This window comes from Phascolarctos cinereus, unplaced genomic scaffold (assembly GCF_003287225.1).
Source record: "Phascolarctos cinereus isolate Bilbo 61053 unplaced genomic scaffold, phaCin_HiC Scaffold_8;HRSCAF=390, whole genome shotgun sequence".
Lineage (NCBI taxonomy): Eukaryota > Metazoa > Chordata > Mammalia > Diprotodontia > Phascolarctidae > Phascolarctos > Phascolarctos cinereus.
The window spans coordinates 45271903-45291042 of record NW_027556291.1 but is presented as its reverse complement, the minus strand read 5'-3'; positions in this window follow the sequence as shown (position 1 = coordinate 45291042).

Below are 19140 nucleotides of genomic sequence, written 5' to 3'. Positions count from 1 at the left end.
TGATAGGGCTGAGGTCACAGAAGAAAGTTAAAAACACTGAGACGATGGGAGCCATGATAGCCATCATCCAAGAACTAAAAGCTAGTTGGATGCAAACATAGAGGGTCATCAGAGCTGGGTATCAGACTCAGTTGCAAATGGCCCGATGTCAATCATAGGACATGGCAGCCAAAAGGAAACACTCTGTTGCAGCCATGGAGCCAAAGAAATAAAATTGGGTCACATACCCAGCAAAAGAGATGGCTTCACAGCCTGACAACAGAGTCTTGAACACTTTAGGGACCACTGAGGCTGTGTAACAGATCTCTAGGAAGAACTTGCTGAGGAAATAGTACATGGAAGTCCGGAGGTGACAGTCAGCAAACACGAGTGATGATGAAGACATTTCCCATCATGGTCACCAGATTATTCCAAAGAGCAGGAAGCATAGCCCATGGAAATTTTCAAATCCTAAAATGATGAATTTGGAGATGGAAGTGTGATTTCCCTTCTCAGCATGGGCCATATTTGGGACCTGAGATTTCTCATCTGATACCCCTAATGGGGCACTCTTGCCCAAGGGAAGGGGGAATTGAGCTCAATTGTGGAGGACAAAACACAGGATGAATCCACAGGTCATCATCATTCAGATCCCCTCTTTGATGGACTCTGTGTCCTGGTTCCAGAGCAGCCCAGAGCCTGATTGTAGGTGGAACCACACCCAAGCACCCTGGGGAACACAGATATAACACGAGTTCCTGACTGCCTCTTCTGGTTAAAGGGTTAGTAGCTGGGGCCATTCAAAACAAAGTCAGAGACTAGAGGAAACCCCAGCTCACCACAGCCAAACCTTTCTAAGCTCTCCAGAATCTTACTCCCAAAGTCTCCTATACCTTGTACAGTGAAAAAGATGTGCTGGTTTGACAATTATAGCTTGCCTAGGCTGACTGTCTCATTTTACAAAGACACAGAAAGAGGCAGCAACTTACCCAAGATCACTCAGATAGTAAGTACTGGAGTCAAGACTCAAACCAAGGTCTTTAGACTCCAAATCCAGCTTCCTTTCCAGAATGCTTTCACACCACTTCCCAGGCTTCACTGCCTCCTCTCTACTGAACCAGTTGAGAAAAGACACTCCAATGACCATCTCCAGCACCCAAACTGAGCTCCTTTGGCCCAGTGATCAGTTACTGAAACAAAGGGGAAATGCAAGAAGGGTTGTGCTAATTGCCATTCAATTTCCCTTTTTTATTCCTTTTTTTTTTGAGGCAATTGGGGTTAAGTGACTTGCCCAAGGTCACACAGCTAGTAAGTGTCAAGTATCTGGTGATTTGAACTCGGGTCCTCCTAACTCCAGGGCCGGCGCTCTATCCACTGCGCCACCTAGCCGCCCCATTCAGTTTTCACAGCAAATTATAAAGGTAATGCACAGTCCAAAAGCCAGGACAGAGTGGACAAGAGCTCTAGCATCCCTATGCAACAGAATGGATGTGCTCCTGAAATTTGTTGTGTTGAGCTGAATTTTAGTAGATTGCATCACCATATCAAGGCCCCATGTGGGAACTCCCTTAGTCTGCCTAAGGGGGAAACTCCTCATCTGGGGAGAGTTCCCTATACCTACTCAGATCGTAACCTGTCTATGATTGACAGTTGTAGAGAGTTGCTAAAGCCTTGGAGAGGTTTACTGACTCATCTGTAGATTCAGGGCTAATAAGTGAATATCAGGGGTAGTATCTGAACTCAGGTTTTCCTGACTTCAAGTCTAGTATTCTACCCATTGTACCACACTGCCTGTCTTGGTAAATTGTACCAGGGGAAATTATTCATGAAAGGCAATCTGGGAGTGGATGTTTTTATCTGGTGAAGAATTATTTTACAAAGAAAGAGCTCTGTATACATGTTGCATCCACTTCTCTTAGTGTATGACCCCTTGTATCTGGCTTCAGTCCCCAATGCTATATTTTAAAAAAAGCAAACCCCAAATGTAATTAGAAAATACTGTTCCTCTCTGCCCAAAGGGCTATAAAAATGTGCATACCCTTTTACCTAGCAATAGCACTCCTAGGGCTGTATCCCAAAGAGATCATAAAAATGGGAAAAGGACCCATGTGTATGAAAATATTTATAGCAGCTCTTTTTGTGGTGGCAAAGAACTGGAAATTGAGGGGATGCCCATCAATTGGGGAATGGCTGAACAAGTTGTGGTATATGAATGTAATGGAATACTATTGTGCTATAAGAAATGATGAGCAGGCAGACTTCAGAAAAACCTAGGAAGACTTGTATGGGGTGATGCTGAGTGAAGTGAGTAGAACCAGGAGAACATTGTACACAGTAACAGTCACATTGAGTAATGACTGACTTTGATAGACTTGGATCTTCTCAGCAATGCAAGGATCTAAGATAACTCCAAAAGACTCATGATGGAAAATGCTATCCACATCCAGAGAAAGAACTATGGAATCTGAATGCAGATGGAAGCATAGTATTTGCTCTCCTTTTCCTTTGTTGTTTTGTTTTATTGCTTCATTCTAGTGGTCCCTCCCATTAGTTCTAATTGTTCTTTACATCATGACTAATGGGAAAATGTGTTTAATATGAATGTATAAGTAGAACCTATATCACACTGCGTGCCTGTCTGAGGGGGGAAGAGAGGGAGGGAGAGAAAAATTTTAAATTCAAAAGCTTACAGAAGTGATTATTGATAACTCAAAATAAGTTAATAAAAAATAAAATAAATTTATAAAAAAGGAAGAAAATTTGTTTAATAAGAATATATATATGTAGAGCCAAATCATATTGCATGCTGTCTTGGGGAGGGAGGGGGGGGAAATTTTGAACTCAAAAGCTTATGGAAGTGATTGTTGATAAATCAAAATAAGTTAATAAAAAATAAAATAAATTTATAAAAAAGGAAGAAAATTTGTTTAATAAGAATATATATGTAGAGCCAAATCATATTGCATGCTGTCTTGGGGAGGGGGGGGAATTTTGAACTCAAAAGCTTATGGAAGTGATTGTTGATAAATCAAAATAAATTAATAAAATGTAAAAAAAAAAAGGAAGAAAATACTTTTCCTATGTACTAAAAACCTGTCATTTTGTTCTTTTCTAGCATCATGAGTTAGACCATAACACCTTTCAAACCCTCCCCAGGGCTTCACATGCCCCTTTCCTATGGTGAACAATACAATCTAGGGCTTTCTGTGTGGTGTCTCTGGAAATTCATTATCTCATTTGATACCCACAACAAACCTTTGAGATGAATTTGGAAGAGATTATGAGTATTTTCCTCATTCTAGAAACAGAGACTCTGAGATATAGAGTAATTAAGTGACTTGCCCAAGGTCACATGGCCAGCTTTAGAAAATGGGTATCCTGGTTTCTGGTATAGGGCTCTTCCTATCATGTCTCACCATACCACGACATATCACCTTCTACCTCCACAGCTCCTGCCCTCTTACACAGTTGCCAAAGCCAGGATACAGCAGAAGAAATAATCATTATCATAGGGGAGTGGTCAGAACAGGGGATTTGTAGTCAGAAGATGGCAGTTCAAACATATGGGATGATAGATGTAGAGATGGATGGGACGTCAGAAGCCACTGAGTCCAACTCCCTCATTTTCACAAAAGAGGAAACTGAGCCCAAGAAAGACCAAATCACTTGCTTTTGGTCACACAGCTGTTCAGTGTTAGGTAGAGGATTAGAACTCTGATTTTTTCCTGCCACCTAAACCAGCATTCTTTCCACTATACCATATGGGGTGGGAGTGGGGGTGGGGGAGAGAAGGAAGGCTTTAAAAAAATCATCTCCTTATTTTTCATTTTTCTTTCTGTATCTGTCTTTTTAAATCTTTGGGATTTTAAAAAAATAAGTCCTTGAACAATTTAATCTAAAATGGAAAAAAACTTCGCTGTTCCAGCCCACTCAAGAGTTCCTTTAATTTAATGATGTCCACAGTGAAAAAAGAAATCGTCTCTGTTTATAGCTTCTCTCGGCTGGAGAGATGCTTGGCAGTGACGCGCCTATCACGCACATAAAGACGCTCATTTCTCCCTGGATACATTCTTAGCCAGTCCATAGTTACAACGTCAGTGAACACGCATGAGGAGAGGGGAGGAGGGGAAGGGCTCGAGCCTTTGATGCAATCGTCTAGAAAGACAGGGGCTGCTTTTGCCTTTGATGGAGAGCCTCTCTCTGCTGACCCTGTGCCCCTGTGTCTTTATAGAATGTTTAAAAGGGCTTACAGAGCCTCTGCAAGTAATAATTCTGGATGATTTTCTTCTTGCAGTCTTTGTGTCCAAATTGCTCCTGACAATTACAATGCCTGGCAGTTCTACTCACTTCGCTCCAGTGCCCAAATACGTTACTTAGTCCCCATTGCCTTGCAAAAAGATCCTCAGCTCCAACCTGTGGGTACAGTCTACCAGGACCCTGCATAGTGGTCTGAAAGGAAAGCCCCCTGCACTAGGGGCTGGGAGGGGGCAGGGTTCATGGTCTAGCTCTAGTTCTGGCATCAACCAGTTGCAGGCAGATGATTCAACCTCGGTTTCATCATTGGTCAGAGTACTGCTCTTGAACCCTCTCCAAATCTAACTGCGTACAATTTCGTGATATACTTTTCTAGCATTAGCTCTCATCAATTATCTCTAATGATAATAGTTAACATTATATAGTACTTCAAAGTTTGCAAAGAACTTTAGTTACTAATGTTACCTCATTTGATCCCTCATATGTTCTAAAATCCCAGGGAAACCGGACTTGTTCCTCTAACGCTGGCAATTATTCAGTGGTATATGGGTGCTCAATTAGTGAGGGGGTGGGGTGGGGTATGGGTGTAGGTGTATATGCGGGTATGTGTATGTAGGGAGGTGGGTATGTGTGTTTGTGGGTATGTAAGTATACACAGGTGGGAGTGTATATGTGGGTATATGTGTATAGATGTGGGTGGGTGCGTATGTATGTGTGTGTGTAAATGTGGGTGGGTGTGTTTGTGGATGGGTGTTGGGAGAGGACTCATCACAATGCTAGAGAGCTGCCCTGATAGCAACCCCAAGAAGTTCAATTTCCTTCTGGGAGGAACTGATGTTTTGAGCAAATGCCTGGTACATTTTAAAAAATCTGTTTATGAACTCCTATGAGACCTCTGCATCTTCGGCATTTTTGGTAGGGTAAAATTAAGTCTGTCCTGTACCCAATACAGGTAACTTCATTTTCCATCAGTGACTCTGCTTGGCTTTGACTCATAGAACATCATTCCTCCGTGTCAGGTACTCCCTGGTGTTCCCCCTTTTCAGATTCCTTTTGTGTATTATCTTCCCCCATTAGATTGTAGGCTCCCTGAGGGCAAGGACTAGCTTTCTTTTTCTTATTTGTATTCCCCAGTACTTAGTACAGTGCTTAACATACATAGTAGGTGTTTAATAAATGTTTTTTGAACTGAAGGGAAAAGATTTTCTTAGCATAACTCTAGGTGGTGGGGGCAATAGGCTAAAGAGAGAAAATGACCATTTACTGGTCACATCCACTTCATGTGAGTCAAGAGCCCTGCAGAGACCTGGACCATGGGTTACACAGATACAGGAAAGGTTTGGGGAGTCAGTGGAAAAGAAGACATGGGTAAAATGAGCAGGAACTAGTCAAGAAGGGGCCTTAGTCTCTTACACTTGTATCTTAAGCTCCTGAAACACATTATAGACTTATAAGATCACAGAATCTTTTTTTTTTTTTTGGCTAGGCAATGGGGTTAAGTGACTTGTCCAGGGCCACACAGCTAGTAAGTGCTGTGTGTCTGAGGCTGGATTTGAACTCAGGTCCTCTGAATCCAGGGCCGGTGCTCTATCCACTGTGCCACCTAGCTGCCCCCAAGATCACAGAATCTTAAAGGTGGGTGAATACTTCTTCAGCCTCTACTTAAAGATCTCTGGGGAGGGGGAATCTACTACTTTTAGAGGCTATCCATTCCTCTTAGGAACAGGTAAAATTGTTAGTTTCTCCTTACTGTCAAACATCTCTCCGAGAGAATGTAAACTCCTTGAGGGCAAGAACTGCTTGATTTTTCTCATTGTACCCCCTGCACCCCAGCACAGTGTTTATTGATTGTTTGATGGATTGATATTGAGCTGAGATATGTATCTCTGTAACTTTCACCCATGACTCCTAGTTCCTGCCTCTAGGGACAAGTGAAAAAAGTCAAATCCCTCTTCTGCCATAGGACAACTCTGTAAATATCACCTTCACATGTGAGAGAGAATGCTCTGTTTTACATATGATTGATTTTATTATATTCGAACTTCATAATAACCCTCATCTCCAGGGTTCATGCTATGGAAACAATAGGGTCTGAGATAGATCTGTCTTCTGATGAATTCTCTTTTCTGGTTTCATAGGGAGGTTGTACTAGATGTTGTTGGTAATGATGTTTAAGCCATCAGGAACCTTTATTTTGTTTCCTTGAAGCATAAGTGGCAACTCTGGCTAAGAAAATTGATGATACTGTGGTCCTGACAAGGCTCCTTTCCTCCAAGGTATTCCAAAAGTCTTCCCAATCTTCCCCTTCCTTCATATGTCTCTACAATGAGGTGAGGCCACATATCTTTCCTCCTTCGAGTCTGGGGACATCTACTGGGTTTTCTCTCCCAGTCATTTCCTATATTCTCATAAGTCATGAGGACAATGTCATGAGCCAAGTTGGGGGCTGGCAGACACAAATTAGAAACTGTGGTGCTTCAACTATCAACAAAGACCTTGGCAAATGTCTTCTGGCAAAAGATACGCTGTCTTGTCAGCAAATTGGCATCCAGATTCTACTGGTGGTATGATGTTCTATTTCAGTCATTTATGGTGAAAGATGGATAAGACAGATTAAAAAGTGAGTGAGTTGAGGGAGGGCCAGAGTGAAAGTCTCAGAAAGATGCCTCAAAAACATCTCACCAGGCTTTGAACCACCCTCCATACAGAACCTTCTTTCCCCCTCTACTTCCTTTGCTCCCTTTTCTCCCTCTCCTCCTTTCCTTTCATCCTCCCCTGTCTGTCTCTTTCTCTCCTCCCTCTACCCCCACATATGGCCAGCAATGGGATTTCTGGTCACATGGTATACCAGTTCACTGTCTTCTCTTGTATTATTCCAAATACTTTCCCAGAGCAGTTGAAACAATTCCCACCTTTGAAAGGGTTCGAATATTTAGAGATGGTAAAGGGGATTCAATGCTCAGGATGACGTTTTCCTGAGGCCAAGTCCAGCCAGTGACCTTGTACTGTAGGGGACCCTGAGACTGCTGCCAAAGTCCAGTCCATGCAGCTTTCCCACATCTCCTGCTCCCCCCCCCAACTTACATAACTCTCTAACTTCTCCCTAGTCTTGCTTTCTCCTTGGCCATCTTTAATTTAATATAATTCAGTCCAACAAACATTTGTTAAGTGCTTAACCTCCTGAAGCAGGGGACTTCAGGAGCCCTGAGTAGGTTTGAAAGTTATACTGATGTACAGTACGTATGCCTAATCACTAGTTGAAAGCATAGAGCCCTGGGCTTCCAGTAAGAAGATAGAGTTTTGAATCTTGGCTCTGATGCTCCCCACCCATGTGACCGTGAGCAAGTCACTTAACCCTGTGGCCCTTGGTTTCCTTCCATTGTATTTGTTTACCCAAAGTTGCTGTGAGGGAAGTTCTTAAAGGGGATAGGGCGACCAGGGCAACTCCGATCTCTGATACTACAGAGCTATCAGCCAGTCAACAAGCAATAATGAAGCATCTACTGTATTATGTGTCAGGCACTATGCTAAGTCTTGAGTTACAAAGAAAGGCAAAAACCATAGTCCTTGCCCTCAGGGAGCTCACATATTATTAGAGTGGGAGACAAGAAGCAATCAACTATGTACATATAAGATATATTCATATATTGAGTAGTGTAAATGGGAGATGATTTCAGAGGGAGCAAAGTCACTAGTGGTACGGTGTGCGTGTGGGGGGGGTGAAAAGTAGGGATAACTGGGAAAGGCCCCTTGCAGAGGGTGGGATTTAAATCAAATTTTGAAGGAAATTAGCAAAGTCAGGTGGCTGAGGTTAGAGGGAATATTCCAGGGATGGGGACAGCCAGTGGAAAGACAGCGTCAAGAAATGGAGTATTGTATGTGAGGAAGAGCAAGCAAGTGAGTGTTGCTGGATTCCAGAGTGTGTGAAGGCGAATCAAGTACAGTATAAGAAGACTGGTAAAGGCAAGAAGGAAGGGGCCTGGAATGAAAGAGCTTGAAACATCCAGCAAAGGACTTGATATCTGATCCTAGTGATAATAGGGAGCCAGTGGAGTTTATTGAGTAGGAGTGTGACATGGTCGGATCTGTGCTTTTGGAAGATCGCTTTGGCAGCTTAGTAGAATGGGGACTGCAGTTGGGAGACGCCCAAGGCAGGGAAACCAACCAGCAGGCCATTGAAAAAATCCAGGCGTAAGGTGATGAGGGCCTGGCCCAGGGTGGCGGTTGTGTGAGTGGAGAGAAGAGAGAATAAGGGGAAGTATACAAAAGATTTGGTAAAAGTATAAACAATAGATTAGATATGTTGGGCAAATGCAGGTGAGGAGTCTGATCATCAGCTTGCAAGCCTGGTTAACTGGGAAGATGGTGGTGCTCTGGACTGTACAGCAATAAGGAAATTCAGGTTTGGGGAAAATATAGAAGGAATTCTGTTTTAGACTTGTCAAATTGGATGTGTCTGTGGGACATCCAGTTCGAGATGTCTAAAAGGCCATAGTTAGTGGATATGACCGAAAGATTCAGCAAAGGGGACTGAGAAGGAGTAGTCAGAAAGCTAGGAGAAGAACTAGGAGATGGTAGTGTCATGAAAACCTACCGAGAAGAAGAGAGTAATCAACAGCATCAGAGACTTCAGAGAGGTCAAAAAACAAGAAGATTGAGAAGAAGCCATTAGATTTGAGCAATGCTGAGATCATTGGCAACTTTGGAGAGAATAGTTTCAGTTCAATGATCATCCCCAGCTCCAGGTCCTGTCCTATTAATATTCTGCTAATTTGAATCAGTAAACATTTATTAAGCTCTGACTATTTATTACTCCCCAGGGATAGATATAATAATAAATTATAATATCCTCACCCTCAAAGAGCTTATAGTTCAATTGGGGATATGACAAGTACATAAATAAGTATTAAAAAAGGTAGGCTATGAGAGGGCAAGATGTTTCCAAGGGGGATTTGGAGTAGAAATTGAGCATTCATTTAGGCAGTTGCAAACCTGAATCAGATTTTAAGAGCAAACATTCCTTTGGCACAGGAGGGTCACAGAACCAGGCTAGGTTGATTGGAGACCATTTCTGGAGATGAGGTGATGCTAAAGATGAAGGGGGGCAATGCCTTTTAGAGTATCCCCCACTCCCATGCCCCTTCCTCCATCTCACCCTTAGCATACCTTTCCCCAAGGTAAGACATTTATAATCTCTCTGTAGGGAACAGGATCTTAAACCTGCAGCTCTTCATGGCTTCCTATGTTTTCGCCTTTCAGCAGATCAAAGGTTATCCCCAAGACTGGACTTGACACTGTGGGGTCATATATCCCCCAGGCTACTATCAATGGGTCAGGCTATTCTCGAAGTAGAAGAGATGCAGGCATTAGACAGGGTGAGGTAGGGGAGAAGAATGATTCCTCTTCCCCACTGTCGCCAGGAGCTCATTTCAGAGTAAATCCTCTCCTCCCTCTCCCTGAGTAACCATGGAGACTGGAAAAATGTCAACATAACAGTCTCCAGCTGTGTCTATAGAGTACTATCACTCTGCTTTAGCAGGAAAAAAACAACCTGAATTTCTTCCTTCACTGATATTTTACAACTTATTTTATAATAATAAAAACTCCTATTTCTAGAAAGCTTTAAGTATTAGAAAAGTGCTTTCCTTATAATCCTTATAATAGCAAGCAGCACAGATATTATGATTTTTATTTTGTATATGGGGAAGCCAAGGCTTGAAAGCATTAGGTGAATTGCCTGTGGTTTTTACGGCTAGTAGGTGTGGGAGCCAGGAGTCAGATTCACTTCAGTCTTTCTGCCTTTCTTCTGCATTTTCTTTCCTTTTCCCTTTTCTCAGTGCTCATCCTTCCTGAGCTCTCAGTCACCTTTGACACTCTTGACCACGTCCACTTGGCTTGATCATCATCCCCTTGCCTACTAAGTTGTGGGAGTCCCCCAAAGCTCTTCCCTGGGCTGTCATCTCTTCTTCCCTTCAGTATCTCATTAACTGTAATGCTTTTACTCAGCACCAAGCAAATGACTCCAAAAATCTGTCCCTAATTTCTTTCCTGAATGGCCAGTCCTATGTTGCCAACTGCAATATAGACATCTCTATCTGGATATCCTTAGACTTCTCGAACTTAACACTTTCAAAACAGAGTTCGTTATACTTCCCTAAAACCCACCCTACTCCTAACATGCCCATTTCTGTTCATGGACGCACCACCCTTCCTAATACCCAGGGGTCAAGTCCTCCCTCTGACATCCACTGGCTTTGTGTCCATGGCTGAACCTCTCAGCACCTGGGACAAACTCTCTGAAGCTGACCTGCATCAGTGGAGAGAGTTCCATGCTGGTGAAATCAGAAGCCCAAACCCCTCTCCAAATTATTTTTAATAATAATAACTCATATTTCTTCCCCTTGCCATTGACAAAGTACTTTTCTCACCATTCTGTGAGCTAGACAGTACGCCTGTGATTGTCTCCTTCTTACAAATCAGGATACTAAGACTCAGAGAGGTAAATTAACTTGCCACGCAAGGGTCAGTCATGGAATCCAGTTAGTCAGCAAGTTCAGAAACCAGTCAGACCACGGAATCATAGATATGAGACTTGGAAGGGACCTAAGAAATCATCTAGTCCAACCTCCTCATTTTAAGGAAGAGAAATTGAGGCTTAGAGGAGGCTCAGTGGATAGAACATTAATCCTGGAATCGGGAAGACCTGAGTTCAAGTCTAGCCTCAAGCCATTTATTAGCTGTATGGCCCTGGGTAAGTCATTTAACCTCGGCCTCAGGGTCCTCAAGTGCAATATAGGGATAACAATAACATTTATCTCCCATTATTGTGAAGATTAGATGATATAGTATTTGTAAAGTGCTTAGAACATAGTAGGTACTTAATAAATCCTTGTTTCCCTGCTTTCCTTCCATCTTTCACACAGTTGCCAAATGAATAACCATAAAATACAGATCTGATCATCTCACCACTCTACTAAAAAGTCTTAAATGGCTCCCTATTGTTCTAGGATAAAGTACAAAATCCTCAGGCTGGCACTAACTCCCCTCCAACACTTTGGCTCTCACCCACTTTTCTGGACTTTTATCACATTACTGCCCTTCACACACTCAGAGTTCTTGCCAGACTGGCCCACTAGTTATTTCCCTATGCTCGACATTCTGTCTCTCATTCCCATGCCTTTGCACTAATAGTCCTCCATACATCCACCCTCCTTACATCTACCTTTTGTGATCCATAGCATCCTTTAAAGCCCAACTCCAGTGTTGCCTCCCACATGAGACTTTCTCTGATCCTCTCCCCCATCCCATCAGGTATTAGAACCTCTTCCTCTTGAAATTTCTGTGCATATATGTTTGTGTTTACCTACTTGTCTGGTATATGTTGTATTTCCCGTTACCTCCCCCCCAATTCCTCAACATATCTTGTGAGCTCCCTGAGGGGTAGGACTATCTTGGTTTTGTCTTTTTACCCCCTAGCATCTAGCAGCATTTCCTGGCACATAGTAAATGTTTAATAAATATTTGTTAAACTGGCTGATTTTGCTTTCTGCTTAAAACTCATAGCTTTTCTTTCTTTTAACAAAGAGTAAATTACAAAAGAATACAGTTTCATGAACTATCAATCTCAATCACTCTTCTGTATTGTTTTGCTAGACTGTTTACAGGGGAGTATAATTTGTTCATGAGTTTGTTTATGTTTGTCTGCATGTTAAAACCAAACTCATCCACTTCTACCCACCCCTCCCACCCAGGGTACGTGTCAGGCTGTGCCACGCTTTTATCTCTTTATTTGTCCGAAATTCAAACTTCCTGATGTGTCCAGATTGAAGTCCAGAAGGCCAGTGGCCCCTTGGTGCTTCCTTGACTATTTGAAGAGAGAAATGACCATTAAGGCAAGTCCAATTGTTCCGTTCTGGGTGGAGAGACCAGACACGTGGAGTCCTCCATCGTTAATAAATCATTCTTCCATTCTAGATTCATGATCTGTTTAAAGAGATCATAATATCAGAGACTCCAAGTTGAAAGAGACCTCCGATGCCATCTAGCCAAGCCCCTTCATTTTGACAGATGCTCCATGCAAATATTTTCCCCCAATATGCATTTTCCTTTTTCTGGATGCATGTATTTATTTGTGGCAAAGCACAAATGTAATTGAAATAGTCTAGTTTGTTTTTATATTATATTTTTTATGTCATGGCTGATGATGAATTTGTCCCTTCTCCACAGTTGTGTGAGATATAGCTTCCCTTGCTACATATGTGTGTGTGTGTATGTGTGTATACTCAAGCACACATACACATAAGGGTGGGGGTCAGCCTTGACAATCACCCCCAAACCACTTAAAGAAAGTGTCAAGATGCTCTACCCTAATAACTTAAGTCAAATTAGCAAGCGTTTATTAAACACTTACAGCAGATGTTGTGCTAAGCACTGGAGATACAAAGAAAGGAAAAAAAACAATTCTTCCGGCAAAGAGCTCGCATACTATCTGACTGGAGAGACTACATTCAAACCACTATGTACATACAAGATACATACTGGGTGAATTGGAAGCAATCTCAGAAGGAAGGCACTAGCATTTGGGAGAGAACAGGAAAGGCCTCTTGTAGAAGGTAGAATTTAAGCTGAGATTTTAAGGAAGCCAGGGAAGCCTAGAGGGAAAGGTTTGCGAGCAGGAGGGACAGACAGTGAAAATGCATGGGACTGTGAGATGGCTCACAGAACACATGAAGGGGAGTAAGATATAGAAAGCCTGGCAAAGTGTGTGTGTCTGGGGGGTCATGTGTTGAAGGGCTTTAAAAGCCAGACAGAGGATTTTATATTTTATCCTGGAGGTAGAAGGGGGCCACTGGAGTTTATTGAGTAGGGGAAGGGAGAGGGTGTGAATGCTCTGACCTAGCCTTAGAAAGAGTGCTTTGGTACCTTACTTAACCAGCAAAGAAAGCATCTTAATCGTTCACTAGGTTTGAACAGGACTGGATATCGCTGGCACCACTAGGTACAATAGGTAATCTGTTGAGAAACGTGGCCATGACCTCTGGGGCTTGTATAAAAACCAGTGAGCTGGTTTGCAATCAGTATTCTATTATCTGGAAACTTAAGGTTAGCTGAGCCTCTGAGAAGGAATCGCATGATAAGAGAGAGAATGCTAGGGCAGTGGCGTCAGCCTCCTGTTCCCACCCCACCCGCTTAGTTAGAGGAGGACTTGGCAGGCTTCAAAGAGTCAGGGGGACTTGGACTTTTTCATCTACATCCTGGCAGCTTTCCCCCAAACAGTGACTGTATTGGGAGTGGGAACTGAGGACAAATTGGATACTATGACGAATGCATATTCAAGGCTCTATAAAGATCCCAACATAAAAGTGACACCATACCTAAAGGGAACTTCATGAGTATATCCATAAAGTGGAGAAAAAGGATTTCCAGCAACTGGGAACTTTGAGCTATCCCTTTGCAACATGTGCTTTCTAAGCTTGAGCCCACTTTCCCCTGGACTTGGTATGACCTGGTAGGAGAATGTGTCACAGACCTTGACAGGGGACATGTTTTTGCACCTAATTATTTTTATTAAGCCTCCTTAGTAAATATCACTTTCTGAAAGCCAATTAATTCTGGCTAATTGCTATCAATTGATAATCATTGGAGGAAGCACATCAGTGGATCTTTATAATATTAGAAAATAATCTCCCAGGGTGGGGGGCACAGCTAGGTGGTGTAGTGGATAGAGCACCAGCCCTGTATTCAGGAGGATCTGAGTTCAAATGTGACCTCGGACACATAACACTTATTAGCTGTGTGACCCTGGGCAAGTCACTTAACCCCATTGCCTAGCCAAAGAAAAAGAAAATAAAAGAATCTCCCAACACTCAGGGTTACCCCTAGACTCTGAAAAGATGAATAGCCTCTTGATCTCTGGACAAATGACCTTTTGGTGTGAGTAGGGTTTGGGAGAGTAGCCCCAGAGTCTACATGTGCTACGTGCTTACACACATACGCTATATGTACACACACACACATATAATTTATTTATCTATATACATATGATTTCCCCTCAGTAGAATATAAGCTCCTCAAGGGCATGTGTTGCTTCATTTCTGTATATATCTACGATACCTATAGCAGGTGTTTAATAAAGGTTTGCTGTGTTATTGAATTGGAATTGATATCAAATTATTCATGAATAGTTTGTGTCCGGTCATTTAACCAGTTCTCATCCCACCTAATCATATTATCACCTAACCCGCATCTCAGTTAGTAAAGTTAAGTCAACAAGCATTTATTAAGGGCTTACTATGTCCCAGGTACTGTGTTAAGTGCTGGGGCTAAAAAGATATTTCTCCATCTTTTCCCCAAGAATGGTATGAGAAACTCAGCCAGATGCTTTGCTAAGCTTGAGGTAAACCATATCTATAGCATTTCCCTGATCTTAGAAAAGGAGATGAGTTTAGTCTGCCATGATTCATCCTTGATGAAGGCTTGCTGGATCTCCATGATCACTGTCTCCTTTTTACAGTTGTTTGCTAACCATCTCTTTAATAACAGATTGCAGAATTTCACTGGGAAGAAAAGTCAAGCTCATTGGCCAATTTGCAGATTCCATTTTATTCTTTTTTTTTTTGAAAATTGGGACAGCATTTTTCCTTTTCTAGCATGTCAGTAATTCTTCTATTCTATAAGATCCTTCAGAGATCACTGACAGTGGCTCAGCAGTCACATCTTCCAATATAAGAAAGCAAAATGATGATATTACTTAAATTGATCAGTAGATTTAATGCTAAATCAATCAGATAACCAAGGGGATACTTTATTGAGTTAAACAAAACAATAACAGGATTCATCTGTAGGAATAAAAGGTCGAGAATTTATGAGGATAATTATATCTAAGGAAAATGATAAAAATAATTAGAAGGGTTTTTGGCATTAAAAGATGTCAAACTATATTTTGTACCAATTAATTATAAAAACTATCTGGTACTGAATAAAAAGCTAATCAGTGGAATAGATAAAATAAGAAAATTTAAAAGGAAATACATATGCAAATCTAGTCTTTGGTAAACCCAGGAACAAAAGGACTGGGAAAAGAGTTCTATTCAACAACAGCTGCTGGAAAAACTAAAATACAGAAAATGGATTGGGACCAGCAGCTTACACCATATATCACAATAATTCTAAATGATCAAATGAGGTAAATATAAAAATCATGGGATTAAAAAGTTAAAGGATAAGGAAGGTTATATCATACAACTGTGGATAAGGGAGGAATTTTTGTAATCAGTCATCATATAAAGAATAGTATTTTTTTAAAATTACACTATTTTAATTATGTTTGTGCTTTGGCACTAATAAAATATATCTAGCTAGAAAAAAGAGTGAAAAAAGAAACGGATTGGGAAAAATATTTGTACAGAACATCCTTATAAAAATCTGACATCTGAAGTCTTTAAGCAGTGGTTCTTAATCTAGGGACAATGGACCTCAGTGGTTCTATGGATAGATTTCAGTGGGGCCTGTGAACTTGGATGGGAAAAAATAACATCTTTATTTTCATTAACCTTTGGTTTCCTTTGTAATGCCTGTGTATTTTATTGTATTCCTTTAAAAACATCATTCTGAGCAGGAGGCCATAGGCTTTGCCAGACTGCCAAATAGCTCTGTGACACAAAAACATTAAGAACCCCTGATATAAGGAATTAACACGAATCCATATGATTGAGAATCATTCCCCAATAGACAAATAGCCAAAAGATTTGAACAGATAGTTCTCAAAGGAAGAAACATAAATTATTGACACTCATCTAAACAAAGGCTTAAAATTGCTAATAATCAAAAATATAAATTAAAACAATTCATTTCACCAACGTCAAATTGGCAAAGATGGAATAATTTAACGTTGGCAAGAGTTCAGGAAAATACGCATACTTATTCATTATTGGCAGAGCTTTGAATTGGTCCAAATATTCTGAAAAATAATTTGAAATTATGCAAGAAAAGTTACAAAATTGTTCATACCCCTCGGACGCAACTATTAGATTTATACACCAAGGTGATTACTGACATTGAGAAAAGACAAATCTGCGGGAAAGTGTTCATAGCAGTACTATTTGTAATAGCAAAAATTTGGAAACAAACCATGTGCCTAATGATTGGGGAATGGTTGAATAAATCATGGTATATTAATGTAATAGAATATTAGTGTGCCATAAAACGACAAATATGGATGAAAGAAATATTGGAAGACTTTTATGAAATGATACAAGGTGAACAAAACAGAACCGAAAAAAACACTGCATACCATTATTAAAACTATACAAATGAAGACAATTTTAAATGGCAACAAATCTCAGATCAAATACTTTGGACAGGGTTAGTATTAACTTATCGTATACATCTGTTCTTTCTTTTGACAAAGGGAAAACTATCAAAGTATAAAGTTATGTGTACAATCAGTCACAATCGCTCTTGTGTTATGCTTAATTAACCATTTTCAGGTATTGTATATCACAGGGGATTGAATTGTGAGTTTTGTGTGATGTGTCAAAACATAATTTCTTAATTAAAAATGTTTGTTGATTCAGTTGCAGTTTTTCGAAGGGAGAATGTACAGTTCTGGCTGAGGAGTAACAATGATAATAATAACAATAATGATAACAATAAAGATATATGTGATGTTTTCATGTTTATAAAATACCCTATAAACATTGTCTCATTTGAACCTCACATCAAACTCATCAAGAGGTACTGCAGGTGTTATTATCTCCATGTTACGGATGAGGAATTACTGAAGCTCAGAGAGGTTAAGTGACCTGCCCAGAGTCACCAAGCTAGGAAGTGGAGGAGGTTGGATTTGAATACAATGATAGAGGTTAGAACCACAGGTATTGAATAGATGCTAACCCAGAGTGTACTTGAATCTGGGTGCAACTTTCTGGGAAGAGATGAGAAAGGGGATGGGGCTGAGAAGGCATATGGCGGTTTCAGTCTGTTTTGGTAGAGGGAATACTTGACTTAGTGAGATCCCAGAAGCATTGACATATTTCTAAAACACATCCAACAGAGGAAAACATCAGTGTTGGTTATGGCATTTGTCTTACTGAGATTTAACAGGAAATTCCAGCCACTATTTGAAGTGCTTCCTGGAATCTTTGTCATGACCCTGATGTACAGTGTTATGATCCTAATGGTAATATATGTTGAAGCACGCCTCAATACATCCTTCTTGGCTCATTTCTTCATCTTTAAGATCAGCTGTATCTCAAGTATCATTTCTGTGATGCAGCAATGTTTTTGTTTGGCCAATGAGATGATCTCTTTCCTTGGCTTCATCACCCAATTTTATACTTTTGCTGTTGAGCATGTATTGAATGCTGCTTACTGACCATGTCTTTTGACCACTACTTAGTCATCTGTACCACTCTAACATGCTGTCCTTAAGGGTTTTGCACCCACCTAGTGAGTGTGCAATGACTGGTAAATTGTATTGTTCTGATCTTCGTTGTTACTTTGACCATCCAGTCATGAATTTGAAATTCAGCATTTTTTTGCAACCACAAATCTATCATGAAGTTGGTCTGCATGTCTATCCACAGAGATTAAACAATGGCTTTCTGGGGGCACATCCCAGGTCACCGGGAGCCCCTTCCTGCTGACTCCGGTATTCTATGCCAACGTCACCACCGCCATCCTGAGGAGAGGGCTTTCTCCACCTTCCCCTTCCACTTTGTAACAGTGACCCTGTACTATGGGACCCCCAAGCTCCATGTATGGTACCAGTCAGATGAATCAGTAAGATCTGCTTTGTGATTTGTACTATTGCTACCACTTTTGAAAACTCTTTCATTTGCACCCTGAAAAACTAGTCTGTGAAAGAAGTCCTGAGAAAACTAATCAAGTAAATATTCAGAAGGGTCATCCCACTGGGAATGAGGTTTCCTAAGCCTCCAGGCTTCAAGATGACCCAGGACACAAAGTAATTACGTCAATGCCTAGGATGCTGGTTCAAATGGACCCTAAATACCCATTCTGTATTTCCAAAGCTCCTCTCTTTTGTTTAAGTAGATAAACACCTCTATTTTAGGCAATTATTGTCTACCCAGCAGCAAAGGCAGAGGTCTTGACAGTGACATGATTGGCTAGTGACAGTGATGCAAAAATATCAAGTATTTTAGAATATCGGTACTCCGAGCCCATATTTACGACACACAGAGCAGAAAGTTAATACAATTGTCGGGCTCTGTCAAGCCCCACCCCCCCGCCCCAAACCACAATTTCACTTGAAAGATAATAAGCCTAAATTATGTGAAGTTTCTGTTTTGCTTGAATTATCTAAATAGATCCTTCATCCTCCCTCCACATTTCAAGTATAGAAGCAACCTAAAGGGTCACCTGAAATTTAATCAAAATATCTAAGCCTTTGGATGAAGATTTGTGCTGAAAATGTTTCTCGTGGAGTATTTGGCATCATTTGAATGGATAAATTGCATATAAAGGCACAGTGCCCAGCACAGTAAGTGCTATATAAATGTTGTTGTTGTCATTATTATTGGTTTGTCCGTTTACGAAATCTCATTAAACAAAAAACCCAGCATACCAAATTCAAGCTTTCCAAAAATATAAATTGGGACACAATTATTTGCATTACACCAATGGGTTTCTCATTTAATTATAAGTCAAAAGCAAAACAAAGACAATGATTGCTCAATGCCTTTCAAAGAGAATTTGATCTTCAAAAAAATGGATTTACATTAAACTTTTTAAGAACATACTTAGGGAAATATGGCAGAAGCTCAGCTCCTCTCGAGACATCACCTCGAAATACCTATACATTTACCAAATAACGTAAAAGAACTACAAAACCTGCAAAAGGTCAAAGAATATACAATTCTCATTAAGAAACTATCACAGGAAGAT